At 44.4% G+C, this 22,839-nt stretch overlaps 1 long non-coding RNA gene across 1 annotated transcript; it reads right to left on the minus strand.

Annotated features, from left to right (window-relative positions):
* Positions 1-1,315: 1,315 nt before the first annotated feature.
* LOC138489773 (uncharacterized) lies at positions 1,316-21,671 on the minus strand. Its single transcript, XR_011274894.1, has 3 exons — positions 21,197-21,671; positions 14,179-14,304; positions 1,316-2,391 (listed from the first exon to the last, which is right to left on the minus strand). It is a non-coding gene; the product is annotated as an uncharacterized lncRNA (long non-coding RNA).
* Between the last annotated feature and the right edge of the window lie 1,168 nt (positions 21,672-22,839).

Here is a 22,839-nt window from a genome sequence, read left to right on the forward strand (position 1 = left end):
TGAAGCATGTGTCAGTGGAGGCTTTCACCGCTACTTTCTCACCTCCCACAGCTTTGGCTGACTCACACTCTGACACAGCACTCTCTAACCTTCAGCTCTCTATCTCTAACACTTTTGACGTCCTTACCCCTGTCATGAGGATCCGCTTGAAGCCCACTTCAAAGTGCAACTATTGGCACGATTCTGACCTCGCCACCCTTAAACGGAAGTGTAGGGAGGCTGTGATCAAGGGGAGGGCATCAGGCTCACCCTCTGACAAACTGGCCTGCTGACTGCTCAAAAGGCAGTTCAGACTCTCTGTCCTCTCTAAGGAGAGACCCTACATCGAAGCCTGAGTCTCTGCGACAACAAAAAACGGAGCCGAACTTTTCAAACTCTTTAAGGAGCTGGCCAATCCTGCTGCAGTCTCTACCTCTCCTGTTCCCTCTGGCTTTTCATTTCACCACTGAAACTCAGGACATCCTGTCCACTCTTTCTTCCTCTACCTCCTCTTCCTCCTCCTCTGCCACTCTTGGCCCGTCTTCGGCCCCTTCCCCTCCTCCTTTGTCCTCCTTGTCCCCCAGAAGCTCACTGTCTCTAGAGCCCAGTTCCTCTCCAGGCTCGACTATTGCAACAGCCTCTTTCTAAATCTGCCTGTCTCTACTCTTCAACCTTCACAGCTCATCCAGAGCAGGACTGCAAGACTTGTCGTTGGCATCAAGCCCAGGGATCATATCCCTCCTTCTCTGAAATCTCTGGACTGGCTCCCTGTGGCTGCAAGGATCAAATTCAAGACCCTTTGCATCGCCCACAAGGCTTTCAGGGGCCTGGGACCGCACTACCTCCAACTTTCTCTTTCTAAACATCTTCCTTCTCGAGCTCTCTGCTCACCCACCTCCAATTCTCTGAGGGTCAGACGCTTTTCCAAGCAGAGAATGGTGGGCAGATCTCTTTCCTCAGCTGGGGCCTCCCTCTGGAGCAGCCTCCCTGCCTCTCCCAAATTTGGGCAGTACCACCTCTGGTTCCAGAAGAAACTCAAGACCTTCCTTTTTGCTTCCGCTTTCTCTCTTCCTATCCCCTGCTTATGTCCCTGATAACTCTGCACACTGGTCACTTGGCCACCCATGAACTCGGGCCCAGGATCCTGCATGTCCAGTCACCCTCGCATTGCCTCCGGGCTCCATCAGGACAAAAAGGTCTGTATCTGTAACCCTGCAGTCCCTTCTCTTTGCACATAAGAGCCATTCTCTGGCAGCACTTATTGAGTCACCTGCACTTCTCCTCACCCCCCTTCACCACTTCTGCCCTCCCCCCTTCCCTGCGCTTGCGCATTCTGAATGACATAAGGCCTAGTAATATCGTTGTTTGTCTTCCTTCTGTTTCTCCTTCTTTGTCTTGTCGCGCCTAGAAACACTTCTGTACAGCTCATAATAAATGACTTATCATATCATTTCATACTCAGTTTATTTGTGCCACCCCTTCTTCAGAAAGTCCCACCAATCCTCCTGCTCTGCAACTCTTTACCCGCTGCTCCCATTTATTGTTCACAATGATTAGTCCTTCAAGATTAAACTGTACTCTTTGCATGCAAGCGACATCCTTCTGTTTTTCCCCATCTGATAGTAAACATTCTTCTTCGACTGGAAGGATAGAAGCTGCTACAGATTGTCCCTGAACCTGCCCTCGGACCCTGCACATGGCTAAGGACCCTAGACAGTGTGCCTCTGCTACCTCTCCTCATCGGGAATAAATAATCTAGGGACACCAGAAGCACGGTGGATAAGAGAGCAAATATAACATGACTCAGTCGCTCACTCTCTCCCCACCCTCTTCATATAATGATACCACAAATTATCTGATGCAAAGTTGTGTGCGTAATTTACTGTTTCTAAACATACATCATCATTGTATACAAAGTCTATTTCAAGCTCTTGTTGTGCTCTTAATATTTTTTCTGCCATTTCCATAATACTTGATAACTGAGATCCATTTACATTCCTGAGAACACATATCACAGAAATCAAGAGAGAAATAGATCTACACATTTTCATACACATTTGTAAATGCATTCTTTTGTTTTACAGTCTGAATAACAATTCACGATCTTTGAGTGCCCACTACCCCATTTCACTTGCATGAACTGCGTCTCCTTAGGGCACACTTATCTTTTTAGGACTGCTCTTTCCTAGGTTTCAGTGGAGGGACTCTGGTGTCTCTTTGTACGTCCCTCCACTTTAACTGGAGTCAGTGTAGTGTAGTGAAGATCACTTTATGAGGCCCATGGAAATGCTGTTCATTCCAGCAGTGAAAAAAAGGAACGCACATAGAGACCCCGAGGAGTAGCGATGGTTGCTGTCAATCTTCTGGTTCCTTGCTTTCTGTTACCGTTACTTGCTGATGTGATGCTGTAACCTGTAAAGAAACAATCTTAACACTCTTAGTTAAGGCCCGAAGATATTTTCCAAACTCTTCTCAAAGAATCTCTGCTGACTTACGTGTGTCTGAACCTGTGCATGCGGGTGAGAGTGGTGAATACAATCTACACCCCATCACCACCTCATGAGGACTGAGGTTGTGATCTTTCCCTGGCTTATTTCATAAGTAAAACAGGGCCAACGGAAGACAGTAAAACCAACATTTTTGCAATTAACTACATTATTTAGACAACTGCATTTTAAGAAAATCATTAAGTCTTTCCACTATACCGTTGACTTGTGGGTGATACATCGAGTACAACCTGTGCTTGATCCTGAGAAGTGATGTAATCTCAGAAAATAATGCATTAAAAAAATTAACCCTGTTATCTGATCTCAGGACATCACATATTCCCCAATGTGGTAATACCGCCCTCACCAAAGATTTAGCTGCCAATTTTGATTAGGGTGCATGCAGGGACCAACATCATAACCATCTGTAAAATTGACATACAATTACAAATACCTGAATTTGTTACACTTCTGTATCATATCGACAAAGTCAATATGGATCCCTCTGAAATGACCTGAAGGCTGGAGAATTACCCCTCTCACTGCCTTCATGGTGTTACCAGGATTGAATTCTTTACAAACTATACAGTTCCCTACAAACCTACTTACCTGTCCGTGAATGTTTGCTATAAACCACTCTTCTTGGAGTTATGTTGCTATCTGTTGTTGGGACATATGTGATGGGTAATGTAGTTGCTCTACAGTCACAAGAAGCAGCTCTATGGGCATTACTACCTTCCCCGTCAACTCCTGTCTCCATAACAAGTCTATGGGCGAGAGAATACATCCCCTCTTTGACCAGAGCTCCTTCTCATCTTGAGGTGCCTTTCCCTGCATATCTACTATTTGAAGCCACAGGAAAGCAATATATGGGATGGGCAATTGTACCTGTTGGGACACCATTTCCATTTTCAGAGGTTCTGAAAAGGGCAAATATGCTGCTTCTTTTACTGATGTGCGGCATCATTACCAATTGCTATTAAATCAGTTCTGTTAGTATGCACCACGCACTTCACCATTCCTACCTCTACGGGCAATGTTAGCACATCGCTTAATCGGGATAGCAGCACAGCATGCTGATCTGGGTTCCCGGAAGATCTTTTAAACCGTCTTCTCTTCCATCTAGATAACCCAGAATGTAGCGTAGAGGTGACATATGCAGAGTCAGAGTAGATAGTGACTGCCTTCCCCTTACTCATCTCTAGTGCCTCGATGAGTGCAACTAGTTCTGCCATTTGCACGGAATAATGTGGAGGCAGCCATTTTTCTAATCCAACCCAGTGTTCCCCATCCACAAGAACTACAACAGCCGCCTCTGTGTGCCTCTCACCAGTGTCCTTATCAATAGTTGATGACCTGGCAACAAAGAGTACCTCGCCTTTTTCCAAGGCATCCTCCTTAACATTCATTTCTCTCTTTTTCTTCTCCCTCATAAGTTGCACAGTCGTGGACAATGTTGTCAGGTTTCACTGGTTTGGCTAAGAATGTCGCCGGAATGACTAGGTGACACCTTACTGGATGGATGGAAGCATTTGACAAAATAACTTCATACCCTGATACTCTTTGGGTTGTCAAAGTTGACTTAGACTTTTCCAAGATAGCAAACACTGCATGCACCACATACAATGTCACCCGTAGCCCATAGTAATTGTTGAAGACTTTTGTATTGCAAAAGCTGCTGCCATGAGACCTTGTTCACACAGGAACTGACCTTGCATAACTGAATCTAGAAGCCTGCTGTTGTAAGCCAAGGGCTTGTAACCTAATGATGTTCTTTAAGCCAAAACTGCTGTCATTACCTTTCCATCTGTATGTGAATATAGAAACAATGATTTCTGGTATTTCAGGGTCACCAAAACTTGAGCATTACTGATTGCAGTGATGAGTTCCCAAAAACATCTTCTCATTTCGGCTGACCACTTTATCGGATCCTTCTCCTTTTGTGCTTCCTTAAGCGCTTGAAGTAGGAGCCTTGTGTAACTAGAGCATTCAAAAATCCAGTACCTACAATCCCAGACACTGCTACATCTGTTTTACCATAAATGGCTGAGGCGTATTCTGCACTGTGGTAGCTCTCTCAGGTATCATCTTTCTCCCTGCAGACTATATTACCTGTCCGTACATACTACATCTGTCTGGCAATACTGCAATTTATGTTTGTCCACTTTGTACCCCTTCTCCGTGAGCAGGGTGAGGAGCATGATTGAGTCTCCTTGACACTGCTCCTCTAAAGCACCACATACCACTAAGTCATCCACATACTGAATTACGGTACTGAACACTTGTAAGTTTTACAGATACATTTGAATGACCCAGTTAAAAACACAGAGGGATTCAGAGTACCCCTGGGGTAACCTTGTGTGCATGCATGGGTAACCACCTGCAAGCTATCGCAAACTTCAAAAATATCCCTCTGCTGATCTTAAAAGCATGATTTAAGAAATCACTCATTACCCACTACAAAGAAACTAGCTCAAAGAAAAGGAATTAATGTTCCTTAATACCAGTTAAGGTTCTACACCATTGTTCTACTCCATCCCCAAAATCCACAAAAATGCCCTTAACCCACCTGGCAGACCGATTGTTGCAGGATGCGGCAAAGTACATGAACCCATTTGTCAATACATCAACAAATTCTTACAACCTATTAGCCAGCTGACAGTTACATGCTTGAGGGACAGTACATCAGTAATTGAAGTACTCAAAGGCAAGGTCTTTGACCCCACCACTCAGTTATTGGTCACTATGGACATTAGGGCCTTATTCACCAGTATCCCGCAAGATGAAGCTATTCAATGCATACAGGATTTTCTCACACAGGCTGCCCAACCACTCAAAGCACCAGTTGAATTTATCTTGGAACTTCTCTTGCTGGCCATACACAGGACTTTTTTCAGATATCAGGAGCAATTTTTACAACAGACTCGGGGGCCAGCCATGGATGCAGCATTTCGCACCTAGCCTTGCTATCCTTTTTATGACGTCTTTCAAGGAAAACTTTGTTCTGACTGACATCAATCCATTTAGGCACCACATTGACACCTGGCATCACTACATAGATGATATTTTCCTCATCTGGAATGGGTCGTCTGAGCATTTTACTGAGTTTCTCCAGTGTCTTAACCAACGACATGCACACATTGACTTCGCTATGACAGCCCACCATCAAGAAAAACCTTTTCTTGATCTTACAGTGAAACATTATCAGAACAAACTCATTTGTTCTCTTTACAAAAAGCAAATGGACAGGAATACCTTGCTGCACTACATGAGTTTTCACCGGCGCTGTCAGAAAGAAAACCTACCATTATTGCACCCTCCTGACAGACTATGACCAAAATGCTGAACAGTCAGCAGCCAGGCTACAAGCAATAGGCTGCCCCAAAAAACGTGTAAACTGCTCACTGAAGAGAGCGTGATACACCACGCGTGAGAGCCTTATTCAACCCAGACCCACTACCAAACAGGACAAACTGGTCTGTGTGCTCACCTGTAGTCCCGACACTTTTCCTGTCAAAAAACTGATTCGCAAATTTTGGCCTCTTGTGCAACTCAATCTACCCAATGGGCCATTACCAATGTTTGCCTTTAAGCATCAAAAAAACTTGAGAGACCAACTAGTTCACTCGACCCCCTCGGCCAGTAGATCAACAACCATGAGCTGGGACCTTAGACCGCTTACAGGCCATTATCGGTGTGGCACAAGTTCCAACTGCAAATTCTGCAAAAAAACTAAGTCTTTTGACATAGCTGGCAGAACATGGGAACTGCACCTACAAACCAACTGTAGGACACCATGGGTGTTAAACTGCATTCAATGCCCATGCGGCCTGAGATATGTGGGCAAAACATCAAGACTGTTCCGTACAAGAATCATCAAACATCGGTCACGGATTAGGTGCAGAAATGCTACAGCCCCTTGGTTGCCCATTACATGGAGTATGGGCATTCACCCGATGATATTTTGTGGTGGACCATCGACACTGCCAAAAATGTCACAAATCCACACATTCAACTATCAAATAAAGAGGCCAGATGGATTTTCTGGCTTAATACTATTGTAGCTGGCCTCAAGGAGCCATGCCTCTTTGGTAATGCCGGGTATCCCTTCAGGAGCATCACTTACTTTGACAATAGCTAATAGTCCTTTCCTTCCCCCTTCCTGCCACCCCCCCCCACTCCCAGCCTTCCTTTTTTCACTATCCAGTTCCCTGTTGACTCATTCCACATGATTTTGGGCTTCCTTCCCAACATGGCGCCACAAATGAACACTTAGCATTAAAGCGGCTGACTTTCCAGTCCACTCTCTCTCTCTCTCTCTCTATTACTTGCTCTTTCCCGGCCAATTGGAATCATCCATGTCCTATTTTTGCTCCCTTCCCCTAAGTGGACAGTCCACCTCATGAGCAGCAAGGTTTGTCTGCTCCCTACAAGAAGCTTCAGCGCTTGACATGCTGTTGGTGATCCAACGGACGCCCACACAGGTGAGTCATGATCCTCAGATAGTGCTCTCTACTTCCCCAGCCTACTTCATGGCCACAGCCGACTCAGGGGCCCATTTTGCATCTTTCAAGTAAGCAAACCAATGGGCTCAATTGTCTTATTTCTCCTTTCTCCGTTTCCCCAGTGTCTATTGAGTAAGAGCATTTTTCTGCCGTATGGAGGGATATTTATTCCATTCCAATTTGCTTCTCATACGTTTCATCCCTCTTCAGCTGCCCTGAATTCTTAAGCAAGCAGCACCGACAGTTCACAAGAGTACTTTTAGGTATGCTCTTTGTGTGATCACAATTTCCTTGCCCACCTATGCAGGCATGACATTTAGACTGCGCGCCTCTTACTTCTGGCAACTAAATATGCCACCTCAACAGCACCTCAAAGGTTTCTGCTTTTACTCCATTTATTCAGGTTGGGCGCACGGTCTGACACTTGCTGATGCAGTGGCCCCCTCGACTGACCCAGCTCGCTCTATGTTACGGCTGGTGCTTTCTCCACCTCTCTACATAACCAGCGAATGGGTCCTTTCCCAAATGGTAAGCTAGTCCACACTACCCGTGTCTTACCATTTTGGGCCGCTTCCATCTGGGGCGTCAATCACACTTGCCTTATGCACACCAGGGCCTTGTCGCCGAGCACTCATGGCCCCCACCGGTACCCCTCACTCGAGTTATCCCCATGGGCATTAAATTTGCTCCCCTGCAGTTTCCACTTGGTTCATATAGCATGTGGGTGTTTGGAGTGCCTGGCACTATGTGTTTGTTTTCTCCTCTCTCTATGATGATTTTCTCTCTTTCATGTCACATAAAACACTTTAGTCTTCCTCTCCTGCATTTTCCTCACACTGTATTATACTATGAGCATATTTCATTTATGTTTATAGGGTCCTGAATTGTTCTTCTTGGTGCTGAAGAAGGTGGGTCTGCATCTTTCTCCACCGCCGAAACGCCATTGTGATTCTCATGTTTTTGGCGCTGAACGCCACTGTGATTACTGTGTTCTAGGCGTAGATCCTATACAGTTTGTATACCATTTAGACTTGTTTATGTATAATTTTTAGTCCTGTGTATGTTCATTCATGTATTTCACTCATGAGTATATTATTTCTTCCTTTGTTGAATTTGAGTTTAAGTGTAGACCAATTGTCACCCATTTGTCACTGCTGTCCTGATTGTCTCTGCAATCCCCCCGTGGAGCTAGTTATCATTGCTCCTTCTAACCAGATCTTTGCCAGCTTTTCTCAACCGGTTTGGCCTCAGCCTTTTGTGCATGCTCCGTACTTTCCTTCTCCTTGGCTTGCTGCCTTTTACAAAAATGCACAATGTGTGCTTGAATTTCCTGCCATCCTTTGGCCTCTAGCCCTACCACTTTATCCAGGTCATGCTGGACCTCTTTGGGGAGTCCCTTTTTTAACATGTGGTAGAAGATAGCCGCATTCTTACCCCATGATTTTCCTGTCTCTGCCTTCCACATTTCTTGAATTAATTGAATATGGGAAGTCGGATCCTCCTCTAGGTTCATCATTTTCGCCAATATAGAGTTTATATTGGGCATATCGGGATACATTATTCTCAGTGCCCCCCAAACTCGAGCCCTATAATTATTAAAGTTTGCACTTTCATGGGTGTTTGTGCTCAATTGAACTCCGAGATATCCTGCTTTTTTCCAGAGATCATCTGCCCGTTCCCCCAGCAAAGTCATAAAAAGACTTCTCATGTCCCCAATCGCTAACATGATACCAGCGGTTTGCTTTTCCAAAGCCTAAATCCACTTCTGTGCCCCTGCAGTGAGCAAAGGAAGCATCTTCATCAGATTATTCCGATCCATGTGTGACCACAGGACCCTTCTGGAGTAGTGGCAATTGGTTGCCCCTACCTTTACTGGGGCTTTCCCCATCTGTCCTCAGCCTCTCTCAACAGCCGTGTGAGCCCCACAGTGTGTTCGAAGGCCACATGTTGTGCTTGCCTTGATTACTGCTGGAGCGGGAGGCACAACTTCTACCTCTTGTCCTCTCTGCTCATCATCTCATCTATTTCCCATTCATCCTCTTCCTCCTCTGTCCCTATTACCACATCCCCTAATCTTTCTATGCCACTGAAAGCGTATTCGGCACTGCCGTAGCATGCTGCTTCTCTTTTCCCTTGTTCCGATTCCGTACCTGTGATGGCCCATCCTTCCTCCAAATCCACATTTACTCCCTTTATAACTGATTTATCTAACCTATTGCCTATTACCTTCTTCCTGTTCTTCACTCCTGCTCTGTTTTAACCGCACTACTTCATTTTCTGCTAACCTTACTGCTTCTTCCCGTTTCCGTTGTTCTTGCCTCTCTACTACCATCCGTAATCTATCTTCTATTCTAGTGACAGGGGCACCTCCTCCCTTCTGAACTCTTCATCGCTCCTTGCTTTTACAGTTCTCTCCTGCTCTTGTTCCTTCAGCTCCAATTTCGGTGCTGGTCTGAACGTTGAATAGACTTTTCTCATCACACCTTCGATTCGAGACCCATCAATAACTGTTACTAAAGAAGGTGTTAGCCTCCTGCTCCCCTCATGATCCCATCTTTTGAAGTTTGTAGCTGATGGAGGTGTCACCCCATCCATCTTATAACCGTCGGGGAAGTTACCGGAGAGCATGGAGGTTCAAACTCAGGGTTGGCATATCCTTCTGTGGGCAACAAAGGAAAGCACCCATATGGGGGCAGTGCAGAAGAAATTCCTACACCCTCCTTTCTTGTCCCCTCCTCAACAGTCATAATTTTATGGGTCTTCCCTCATAAAACCTTCATAACTCTAAGGTATTCAATCTATTCTGCAATTTCAAACTTGTATACTTAGTTACTAGGAAAGTATGCATGTTCTTCAACATACCCTTTTCATAAGACCCTTAGTTTGGCCAGGAATTAAGCATTTTGCCTTTTCGTTTCCCTCAACCATTCTCAATGGTATTTTAAAATTTCTATATGCAAGAAGAAAGGACTCTTAAAATAAACATCATACATTAAAAAATTACAGAGGACCGCCCCTGATGAATGTCCGGCCTATTTGGTGTTAGGGGCAGAAACATGTCAGGCTTTATGAATGTGGAAACATGAATTGGATCAATGTGCAATTATATGTTTGCCCTATTGTGTCTTTGTATGATGTTTTTTGTAAGTAATGTGTAGATGTATCTTTTGCTCTGATTTTAGTGGTTTGTAAACTAACCTGTGGGTGTTCTTAGATGAATATGTTTACAGTAATGTTTTAGATTTGAATCAGGATAATAAATGCAATACAATTGAATATGAGATTTTAGGTAATTACTACTGAGTACATTATTTCAGGACTGAACAGTAGAAAGGAAGATGAGTTAGTCACTATAAGGTTTCAAAATTGTTAGTTCCTATCTCTTCTTCGTGCTTGAATATATTCTGTCTACCTCAGACAGTACAGATAGGTCTCCCCCAGCAGGAGTGTATTTTTTGGGGTTCTCTTTACCTGTATTATATTGACATTTTAAAATCTCTAGCTTATATCCGCGGAGCACCTGACATACATGATTCAATGAAGTCTCCATACTCAAAACCAATGTAACTCAAACAAATTTTCAACAATCATGATATAAACCCCAAGAACCAAACCCTCAACGCAAAAAATCACTACCCACAAAAGATCCCCTTTTCCTTCCCCTTTTCTAAAAATAAAATAATTTCCTGCACTCATTCTACTTACTCGCCTTCACCACAACCGTCTCGGTCATAATACACTCTTCAGGCATACACTAAAAACAGCATATTATCAAAACACATGCCAGCCAAAACTCCTGTGCAATATTTTTAACTACAACACCGCTTTATCTCTCTCTCTTCTTTGCACAATCAATACAAAGTAAGGGGCTACCAATGGTACACTCCAGAAAGGTATCTACTGGTGGACTTACCATAAGATGCCACCTCGCCCTAAGGTCAGAGCTCCTTCCAACTAGACAAGCAAACTGAAGGGTATCAAGACTATCCTTACAATGGACGTTCATGTGCGGGAGACCACACCTCTGAAATTGCAAACTAGGTAAAAATGTATGACATAGAACAATTAATTCACTCCTTCAAAAACACTCACTCTTTCAACCTACCTGACCTCATCTAACTTGCACACACCTATCTTGCCTATGCAAGAACAAAAAAACACCCTTGTATGTTCTCCCCCGTTACCCTCTTGCTTGCTTTACCTGGCAAAGATGCGCTCACATGAAAGTTAACCCCGAAGCGCTCCGACATGGTGCTCCTTTAATCTGGCCTACGCAGCTGGGCCACCGTACTACACCTCCGGCGGGGGGAGACAGGCCTCTAACCAATATGGTAGTTGGTGACCTCCTCCTTGTCGAGCACAAAGACTGGTCCTTGCAGAGAAACTCTGCAGCCTAGCTGGGTGGACCAGAGACCCCCAACATCTTGGAGAGCTTGAGGCCCACCCAGGCATGCCAAATGTAGGAATGAGCCTTTGATCACCATAACACAAAGCAGGCCCACCATTAAAGAGTAAGTGCACGCTTGTCCGTAAAGCAAGTTTATTGTACAAACGGCTGGGAGGGGTTAGATGACATCAAGGAGTCAAACTAACCTTTCTCCCTGAACCACACAAAGAACACGCATTTACTCCCAGAGGTTTTGTTACAAAGTCAACCCCCACACATTATTGGTTAAACCTATACAATATAAACATATTCCCTTCAGTTCCAACACCTGTTCTTGGATGCATTCATCTAACCACCATCCTCTTTACCCTATAATTGCATGTTTCATATTTAAACTACACCTCTCTCTGGGGCCCCTTCCATATTTGGTCATGGCCCCATCTCTTAGTTACACAGTTTACACAACTTACAAACAATTTTAATTATCACAGGTTCCATCTGGTTGGAAACCTTTACACCTACTTGTGACGCACACGGCTATAATATGGAAATTCAATTGATGTGAAGAGCAGGGGAACAAACACATTTCCTTTTGATCTATTGTTGTTGGTTTTATCACTCAAACATGTTGGTGTCCACATTCATTCTAAACTATGCAACTTACCATTCCAGCCCGCATGGTCCCAACCCACACCTTGACAACTCAATTGAAAATCCATGATCTATCGGTGCACCTTTCGCCACAAGCAACCCTTGCATCATGTTTAATTGTCCGGCCCTAAAATCCAGCTCTACCAGGTGGCCAAAATCCCTCTGTCATTCAATAACAGACTCCCATATACTTACAGAGATTGCATCTCCCCTTCACAATGCACAAGGCCATAACGAGTCCTGCCCGAAACTGACCATAGGATATTCATCGCAACTGCTGCAGCCTTTCGCCAACCTTGTAAATCTAGTTTCTCAGTCACACAGAGTTCAATTGCTCAAAACCAGGTTTTCATGCGGCACAATTCCTAACTTATCAGAGAACTCTGCAGCAAAACAGAGCTGTATATTCATTCTGCCCAAAAGCTATTTCCCTAGAGACCCCATGAATGTGTATCTATACATGTATGTTTAGGACTGCCGCATCCTCTCACATTGATTTTACCATTGCAAATCTCCCTCGCGTGCACATGTGTAGCTCCTTGCTGCCTGATTGTTAGGTGCTATGTGGCGCGACACACCGATATTGCATTTATATTTTATCAGCAGTTTTGACATTTCTCTTTCTGCGCACATGCAATTAAAAAATGTAGCAACTAAATCACAAACAACACTAAAAATAACACATATCTCATTCCCATTAGCTACACTGGATTCATGGTAAATTGCAACATCATGTCAACATCGATGTCACCCCAGCCTCCAATTTGGCGCGTGCAGTTCAAACTTCTCTTTACCTGTGGGACCCTTATCAACTACCCCAACAGAACTGTACTTGTCAACAACAGCCAGGTACCAGACTCAATCAGCAGTGCACTATGCAATTTCATGATGTGTTATTTATACTTTGTAAAAAATGGGCACTGTCCTCTTTGAATCATGCTGCCATTTTCTGGGCCCCTTCCATGTTGGAGTGCTGGGGATTTGCCCCTTTTGCTCTCCCATAAAGACATCTCTGAAGAAGCCCTCCAGGGCCTCATGCCAATGGCCTAATATGAGATCTGTGTTTTCATAAATTGCCTCCAGGTCTGGCCAACCTTGGATACAGCTATTTGCTAAGTAGAGGATGCCCAGTTTTGGTGACACTGCTCCCAGTATACAATTCCAGAGGCATGAGGAGTGGAGCCCTCCAAGTTTGCATGAAGGTGATCACCGAAATCCAGAAGTTTCAAGCAAGGGTCATTATTGGTGAAGAAGGATATTGTTCCTGCTGTTGTGAAACGTGATAGTGCAGGGCCCCTAGCGTCTACCTTGTCACCCGTCTCATCTGAAATGTCCAGTGTTCTGGGAAGAGGCCTTCCAGGCACACCTATACAAGTACCAGTGCAGCTCTATGTAGCCCATAGACTGGATTTTACTGAAAGGAAAAGGAGATTCCTGCCCTCTCCCTTTTGTAACTTTCCATGGATATTTAGTGTGTGGTTATCCAAGCAGGGACAACAGCTATGCATGTACCAAATGGCCCACTATGGAAGTGTATACAAAACAGAAGTTTTGCAGGCATCTGGGACCACCGAGGGTGTTATTTTATATAAAGTACAAATTGTTTGCAGGGGACCACCAACATTAGCACGTACGTGCTGTTGTGTTCCCTACATGCAATTTTAACTATTTACAAAGCGGAGTGCAATTGTGAAGAGTAAAACTAGGTAAAATCGCCTTTACTTTCCACCTTTATGCCTCATTACATTTTTCTTACAAAAAACACAGCCTGCAATTTACGCTTTGTCAGCAGTGTTTTGGAAAGGGATCCTATGAAGTCTACCTGCTACTTAGCAGGTGCAAATGCAAAACCGATTCCACAGGAATCCATTTGTTTTACACCTGCATGAAAATGTAATGCTGGCACAAAACCTGATGCTCTTCCTGGATGGAGGAGGAAAGTAGAGCAGAGATGCAAACTCCTCTTTGTTCTTCTCCTATGGTTTTGAAGGGCACAACATGCCCTGAAGTGTAAACCTAAATTGCTAATGCCTTCTTTTTAAAAGGTACTTTTCCACTGCAGGGCCTGTAAAGTACGCAAAAAAATAATATTTTTGGCTCTGAAGCGTCTCTGTTCTGATGCTACAAAACCACACGAGCAGAGAAACCAGAGAAACAAATAAATACGCACCTGTTTCTGGATTTGCTAGCAGTATACCTCAGTGGTAACTTAAGCTGTGGGACACTCCTCTTCGGTGACCTTCGTACGCTGACGTTTGCTAAGCTTGAGTGCTTCCTTCTGCAGGCTGTTGTTTACCTACATATGAAATCAAGCGCAACGAGATTTAAACGTTCCGGTTACTAAGCAACGGACACAAGCACCTGCTGGATTAACATGATGTTCCACAAAGGCCAGTTTATATGCTGTTTCGATTTATTCTGATTGGCCAAGTGTTGCCGGAGCCATATTCCTAGTTATATTTCACTACACTGAGCACAGCTGGGATTTTATTTTAACAATGACTTTGTATATATTACAGAAATAGAAATAGTGAAATGTATTTAACTAACTAAAGTGAGCATACGCATGTGGTGTTGAGTTACACTAGTTGTCAATATTTCTCTGTGAAATGTTATTGCTGGTTACATGGTATTCTCGTGAGGTCCTGATCAATACATCTAAAAGTAGTACAGCAAATGTATACAAAATAATGTGAAATCAATTATTAAACCTATTGAAGATATGTTATTTATTGCAGAGTGCATTACCACCGATGAATGGACACACTGAATAATGTAGGCACACAAATGTTTGAGCACAGCCATGTAGGAGGTTCTGGTGATGTGCAGGCGGAAAAGTGATCAAGAGCGAAAGGTAACAACCAATAGAATATTATAGGGAAAACATGCAAATATCATTCTATCAGTTGCTTCAATTATGCTACTAATAGAAAATAGACACATAGCTCATAGAAGCACGCTCTTTCTTTTTTTCTTTACTGTGCGCATGACCCTTAAACAAAGTGCACAACAAGGCACCTCAAAACCCAAAAACATTCCAGACAGATCCATACATTTAACTTTTGATATGATCGTATGCCTCCTAAAAAAAAAACGTAGAAACACAGTAAATAAAAATATCATCTATACAACGTAAAACTGCTAAACATAATGAAACTCGAGTTCCAGATAGCATCTGCAGTCAAAATTATGTCGAAATGAAGAACCTTCCATCAACAACAAAGCTAAAGAGATGCTTTATTCTCAAAGATCTAGTGCTCGTACATAGCCAGATTAGATGGAACAAAGATTCTACTGTTCTCTTTTCCCTGAACAATCTGCAGATTATGTTAACCCTGTGCAGACCGTGTCTGGCACCTACAACTTCAAAAGTGTAAAGAAGATTTAAACCAAATCGTAAGAACTTAGTTCTCCACATGGCTACAGGGAACCTTTGTAAATTGGATTCAGTAACGAAAGGCAGTTTATGCATTCTTGTTATGTCATTGAACAACAAGGTCCTTGAAACTAATTCAATTCTGGAAATCCAGTCGCTCTCTTCCAGTACACACTTAACTCTCCCTGGATCAGCAATCAATAATTCAAGTGGACGATAAAAGTTCACCAGTTTGACCTAGGCTTTAATAACCAAAAGCGAAAAACCAGATCTTACACTGCTCTGGTCCAACGCACTTAATTGACTGAACAATGAATTTGCCTGTGGGACTTTGATTTTTCGCGAGAAGCTCAAGACTTTCCAATCAACTACCTCTGTCATAGAAATGAGGATAAGTTCGATTATAATCATGGTAGCCGAGGCTCCCCTAGGGAAACCTATGGGATTACGCCAGATAAGACCCTCCAATATGTTCCAGTTAGGATGTGAAGAAACATTGTATACATCTATATCACACAACAGGGCAGCTAGAATCTTAAACCTGTAATAGGTCATTGCTGGTGTTAATATAGCTAATGTATAGATGATATGCCTTAACTGAGCAGAGAAAGCTCTGCACTACCTTTTAGAAGGTCCAAATGTGTGGTCTTAAATCCCCACTGTAGATAGTGATGCCCAGATAAACATGCCTATCTGTTCTACCTAGGGCAGACCCCTTGATCCTCCACACGAAAGACAGGTGATTTTTCCTCCTGGAGTCTCGCACTCAGATCTTCATTTTGGTTGCATTTACCCCCAGCCCATGAGCATCCATGAACATGGATAATTTGTCTAGGGAGTGCTGCAATCTGACCAGGGTCTCATCCAGAATGACTAAGTCATCTGCATGAAGTAAATGCAGAAACGACCGAGACCCTATCCTCGGGTGTGCAGAAGCAACTCCTGACAACCATGTGCCCAGGTCTGAAAGATATAGGTTAAGGTGTGTCGCAGCCAAAACGCAACCCTGCCTTACTACACAGTGTGTGCATCCTGGCTCCGTCAAACCCCCCAGCATTCAGACAGACCTGAACACTCATGTCCATGTGAAGGGAGACAAGCATTTCCAACAGATAATTTGGAATAACCTGAGCATTTAGGGGCCGATTCATGGAACAAACGTGCGCTGAAAATCTTCACGCAAGCAGGCGCAAGCAGGCGCAAGCGGAAAAAAACAGGCGCACGCGTGCGATTCATGGAAGTCCCTGCGCGTGTACACCCTGGGATGTGCGTCAAACCCGTGCATGGCGCACAAGTCACTGAAACATCCCGAAAGGCGTGCGCGACGCGCACAGTGAAAGCGCACAACCTCGGTGCATACACCAGAAAGTGGGCGGGACACGGGTGAAACGCGCGGAATGGGGAACAACGTGCGAAAATAAGGGCATGACTGGGGATGTACTGCAGGGAAGCAGACGGAACGCCCACACTCACTCGAACCACACGTATTCATGGAATCGAATAGGGCAAAGCCACGCACAGCCAAAGACACGCACAAGCCGAAACACGTCCGCCACACGAAGGCAGGCGGTAGCGTTCCTGCGCATTACAAAAGTGGCAACATACAGCAATTGGGCCTGTGCGAGCGGGCTATGTGTATTTCAGGGGTTCGCGTGAACTTTTTCACGCGATCGGGCTTGGGGGAGCGGGCTATGTGTATTTCAGGGGTTCGCGTGAACTTTTTCACGCGATCGGGCCTGGGGGAGCGGGCTACATGTATTTCAGGGGTTTGCGTGAAGTTTTTCACGCGATCGGGCCTGGGGGAGCGGGCTACGTGTATTTCAGGGGTTTGCGTGAAGTTTTTCACGCGATCGGGCCTGGGGGAGCGGGCTACGTGTATTTCAGGGGTTCGCGTGAAGTTTCTCACGCGATCGGGCCTGGGGGAGCGGGCTATGTGTATTTCAGGGGTTCGCGTGAAGTTTTTCACGCGATCGGGCCTGGTGGAGGCTGCCCCTGGTGGCTGGGGGTTGGGGGTGCTGGGTGACATGAGCAGGTGTGCAGGGTAGTCCCCTGTGGTGTCGGCTGCCTGCAGGGGCCGTGGAGGGTGTACAGGGAATACCTGGGAGCACACAGCCAAATCGCGTGTAGAATTTCCCGCGTACCGCTGTCATACACGTACCCAGCCAAATCGCGTGTGGAAATTCCCGCGCACGTACCGGCCAAATCGCGTGTGGAACTTCCCGCGCACCCCTGAAATACACGTACCCTGATGGAATCGCGTATGGAACTTCCCGCGCACCCCTGGAATGCACGTACCATGCTGAAATCGCGTGTGGAACGTCCCCCGCACCCAGAAATACACGTACCCTGCTGAAATCGCGTGTGGCACTTCCCGCGCACCCCTGAGATACGCGTACCCTGCTCGCACGGGCCCAATCGCGTGTGGAAATTCCCGCGCACCCCTGAAATGCACGTACCATGCTGAAATCGCGTGTGGAACGTCCCCCGCACCCAGAAATACACATACCCTGCTGAAATCGCGTGTGAGACTTCCCGCGCACCCCTGAGATCCACATACCCAGACAAATCGCGTGTGGAAATTCCCGCGCAGGTACCCGGCCAAATCGCGTGTGGAACTTCCCGTGCACCGCTGAAATCCACGTACCATGCTGAAATCGCGTGTGGAACGTCCCCCGCACCGAGAAATACACGTACCCTGCTGAAATCGCGTGTGGAACTTCTCGCGCACCCCTGAAATACACGTACCCTGCGGAAATCGCGTGTGGAACTTCCCGCGCACCCCTGAAATACGCGTACCCTGCTCGCACAGGGCCAATCGCGTGAAGTACTTCCCGCGCACCCCAGTGATACACGTAGCCCGCTTGCCGTGCTGGTACAGGGTTAGCGCAGCCCTTTGCGCTGGATTGGGTATATTGATGGCTTTTCCCTGCGCGAGAGGCGTTCTTGGGGGCGTAACTGGCGCTGCTACAGGGTCGCTGCGCCACTGTGCGCCACGGCTGGTTTTGGTGGCTGGAATCCATGAATACGCTGTGCGCGGAAATTGATTTTGGCGCACGCGGCTGGCGCAGGGATTCGCACGCGCACACTGTGCGCCTGCCGCGTGCGCCACTTGTGCGCTGAATTCTATGAATTACCCCCTTAGTTTCCTCCAGAGAATACCTCTGTCCTCGTTGTTAAAGGCGGCAGTAAGGTCTACAAAGCAGACATAGAGAGTTTTTTGTTTAAAGTTACTGCATGCAATAACATGGAAAGAGTAAATGCACTTACAGATGTGCCTACACTGCTTCAAAAGCCTGACTGATTCGGGTCCAGGTAGTTTACCTTACATATCCACTCGTTCAGGGACTCCAGAGCAATGGAGGAAAATATCTTGCTGCTGGAATCAAGAAGGGTGATAGGGTGATAACTCAAAGATACCACCCTATCTCCCTTCTTGTAGATTGGGACCACAATGGCCCTCCTCCATGACTCTGGGAAAACTCTACTCCTGAGAATCTCTACAAAAAGGAGGCTCAATATAGTATCCCATAAATCACTGTCCTGATTCATAGCCACAATTGGAATTCCATCGGGGCCCGTTGCCCTTGAGGGCTTAGCTTGTTTTATCAGATTTTCAATTGATTCCTTATCCACCTGGAGAGCCCATACCTCAACCCTTTTTTAATAAGAGGGCAGCTCTCTACGATCTCCTCTCTAGCATACAAATTAGAGATACACCCTCTGAACTCACTCTCTCCAATTGAAATAGTCTGGAGAGATACTTGGTGGTCCTCCTTATCATTTAGATTGGACCAGAAGGCCCCAGTGTCTTTAGTCTTCATAATTGCAAGCATTATTTCCCCCTTAGCCTGTACTGCTGTGCCTGCTGCTCTTTCATCCAATTCTTAAATAATTGAAGTAACCCTCTTTTCTTTACCAGATAGTCATCTCCTATTCCTTCATTCTTTACATCCTGAATACTACTCCTGAGATTCCTCTTTTTTTCTTGTACCAGTGCATCATATACAATACAATAATTATTTCTTCCCACCATCAGCATCCTCTGTTTCTCTGACAGAGATTGTAAAAACTTAATAGTACGTTTGTTCACCTCAGAAACCAAGGTGGCTGTTTTATGATAGGATCAATACCAGTTCATCAAAACTATTTTTAACAAACCGTTCAGTTTTGTAATTGAGGCACAGTTCCAACTTACTCTATCCCCAGAATTGTTCACAACTAAATCAGCTGCAGAGCAGTGCAGTACATGCCTTTGCTTCCAGTTCAAAGAGGTCCCCACTACACAGTGATCACTGAGAGTAGATCTAACAGTCCAAAATTCATCACAGAGCGATAACAAAGGCAGAGAGAGAAAGACATAATCCAAAGTGGAAGAACCCATTTTTAGAAAACCAGGTATTCGCAAGACATCCCCCCTTGACAAAGATTGTATTGGACCATCCCAAATCCCAGCCTGCAATCATGTGTCTCTTAATGGAAAGTCATTTGTTTCTTTGAAATGCAAAAGCCTGGTCCTCCCCACAGTAGCAATAAAGATCTCCCACTATAAAAACATCCCTCTTCACCCTACCAAACCACTACTCCAAGACTCCTTCCACACCCTCCACAAAACCCTTGAAGTGTACTGAGATGGAATTCCAGTAAAGATTCCCCATTAGCCACTCATTATGGCTCCCACCTTCTACAGAGACCCAAATAAGACCCGCGGCCAGCATATCTGGGTGACCAGAATGTATTTTATAAAATAAAAATCCAAAGTCCCCTCTTAGGGTAGTGAGGTGATCCCCCGATGGCCTGCCCAGGTCTCGAAGTCAGGCTTCCAGAGTTTGGACTACAAACCCATCTAGTACCGGGCTCCCAAGCCAGGTTTCTTGCAGGTTGAAAATATGGAACTTTTTTAGGAGTGAGTCGTCACAGCCACAATCAAAAAAATGTGGAGAACCCCTTGAATTCCAGGAGGCGGTCCTCAAATATGGATCCTAGTTTTTAAATCTTATTCCCCTTTTTGTATCATCACCTGCCAGACATCCCGGCAAACCAAAGCCATTCCTAACCCATGTTAGAATCCTCCACAGAGGACCTTTGTGCCACCACAGATCGAAACTTTGAAAAAACCTGCTTCATTCCCACACCACACTACTGGCCGCTCGCCCTTTTCCCAATACCTACTAATCAGGTGTACAACGATGATGTAAATTGAAACCCTGAACTCTCATATCGGCAGCCTCTGCATCAGTAGATCAAAAATAGATTTAGACTTAATATGTAGACAAACTACTTCTACCACCTTCTGAAATGGAAAGTCAACGTACACAATATCAGTTGAAAACATTATCCTTAATCCAGGAACATTGGCAAAGATTTCCTAAACATTTGACCTGTTTTAAGCAACTGGGGAATAAACTCCAGACAACTGTTCCAAAGTCAATACGCCAAATACGCCATCCTGAGACCTGTGCTGCTTCCAAGAACCACGGCCCTGTAGATACCTCGCGGAGTTCCTGTGAGACAGGATAGAGGGCACCCTTTCGATCTCAGGTGACGCTGCTTTGGACAGTGTCTTTACAGGTGTAACTTGTTTATATATTGCCAGCCAGCATCTCTGCCCAGGTCAGACCTTCTGACAGCAAATCTGAGGCATCAAGGGAGGGTCGTATACGAATTGTTCGTGTTACAATTGTTTGTGGAACAATTGCTTGAATCCAAACTGATCGTGAATACAATTGATCGTTTGGTGTCTGAACGCATTGTAACATATACACACACGCAACTGCAAAGAAATATTCATTTAAGAATCTTTCGTTTGTCGTACCTTAAAATCTATTTGAAGTGCAGGCTGCTTCCCGAACGCGCAATGCAATGTTTCCTTTGCCAATGGATCGGTACCATGGAAGACAAAAGGCACTACAAAGAAAATACGGCAAAGTAAAGAAAAACACGTGCGTGCGTAATACATGCAACAAAAATGAAATGAAGAAAGAATGGAATGTATGTATATATCGAAGCTTTCATACTATGCGGTGTAAAACAAACACAGCATGTTATAAAAAAAAATGCACCTAACATCCAGCGTTAATGGATCATTCCATAGAATGGGGAAATCTCGCAAGAAAGACATTGAGTGTTAACACTTCCCAGCAATCTAAAACTGTGAAAGTAACGCGAACTTGTGATCATGAGGAGAAAGTAACCATTGATAGATACATCAGAGGCATAAATAAAACGAGAGATCAAAAACTTTTGACTTGATATGGTATGTTTTCTGGAAATCGAATTAGAAGACATCAATAAACCTGTGAGAAGAAGGAAAACATTGTTTATTGAAATAAAAGAGACAATTTATCAGTTAAGTGCATTGTAAAGCAGTAAAAATGTAATAATATTTAAAAATGCATTTAGAAATGTGGAGGCAAAAACTATTAAATTAACATATTCATTTAATATATCATTGAATAGGGTGAGAATCAAATACATTAAAAAGATGGAAAAAGCACAGTATGTTAAATCTGAAAGAGGCAATGACCAACTAACACATAACGGATGCATATATAATTTGGAAAGATTCGAAGGAGAGCGAAAGTGGGTGAAGTGCATTGAGTATAGAAAAAAAATTGTAAAGGGAGAGCCTGAACTGATGGAGAATTTAAACAACAATGTCACACTCATGAACCAAACATTGCGAAGGTTGAAGTAAAAAACAAGCTGCGTGATTTTTTTTAAAAAAGCAAAAAGCGATGCAGGCACAAGCCAACAACTAGTGCGTCAAGTGCTAGGAGAAATACCATCACACCTAGTGGGAGGAATGCCATGTAGTAAATTATAAAAAATACAAGTACTGTACAAACGAAATTTAGGAGGCAAAGTGCCAAAAATACCAAAAACCATGAGTGACATCGAGATACCAGAAAATCTGACTAAAACACTTCAAGGAGACACATTCTTGTACTATGATAATGGGAACCAGCCAAACAGATATATGATATATGAGACAGAACAGAACCTAACAAACATTAAGCACAAATTGGATGATGGACGGTACTTTCAAGTCATGCCCAAAACCGTTCAAACAACTATACAGTATACACAGAGAAATCAATAAAGACTTTTTCCCATGACTGTATATGCTAATGAGTGAAAAAAGTGAAAAATGCTACAGAGACATTTTTACTAAAATTACTGAAGAGTTAACAAGTCCATTAGAAGAAAACAAAAACTGCAGCATGGACTTTGAAATTGCAGCCATAAATGCAGTCACAAATGTATTCCTCAATATGAACATTCAAGGGTGTTATTTTCACTACAACCAGGCGCTATGGCGCAACTTACAAAAGCACGGCCTGCAAAAAATATATTGCACAGATAGTGAGTTTCAGCATAATATGAGAAAGCTCTGTGTACTAGCCTTTTTGCCCAAAACTGATGTACTAGCCGGCTACACAGCGCTAATGAATGAAA

This window comes from Ambystoma mexicanum, chromosome 9 (assembly GCF_040938575.1).
Source record: "Ambystoma mexicanum isolate Mex_15411 chromosome 9, UKY_AmexF1_1, whole genome shotgun sequence".
NCBI classification, from domain to species: Eukaryota; Metazoa; Chordata; class Amphibia; order Caudata; family Ambystomatidae; genus Ambystoma; species Ambystoma mexicanum.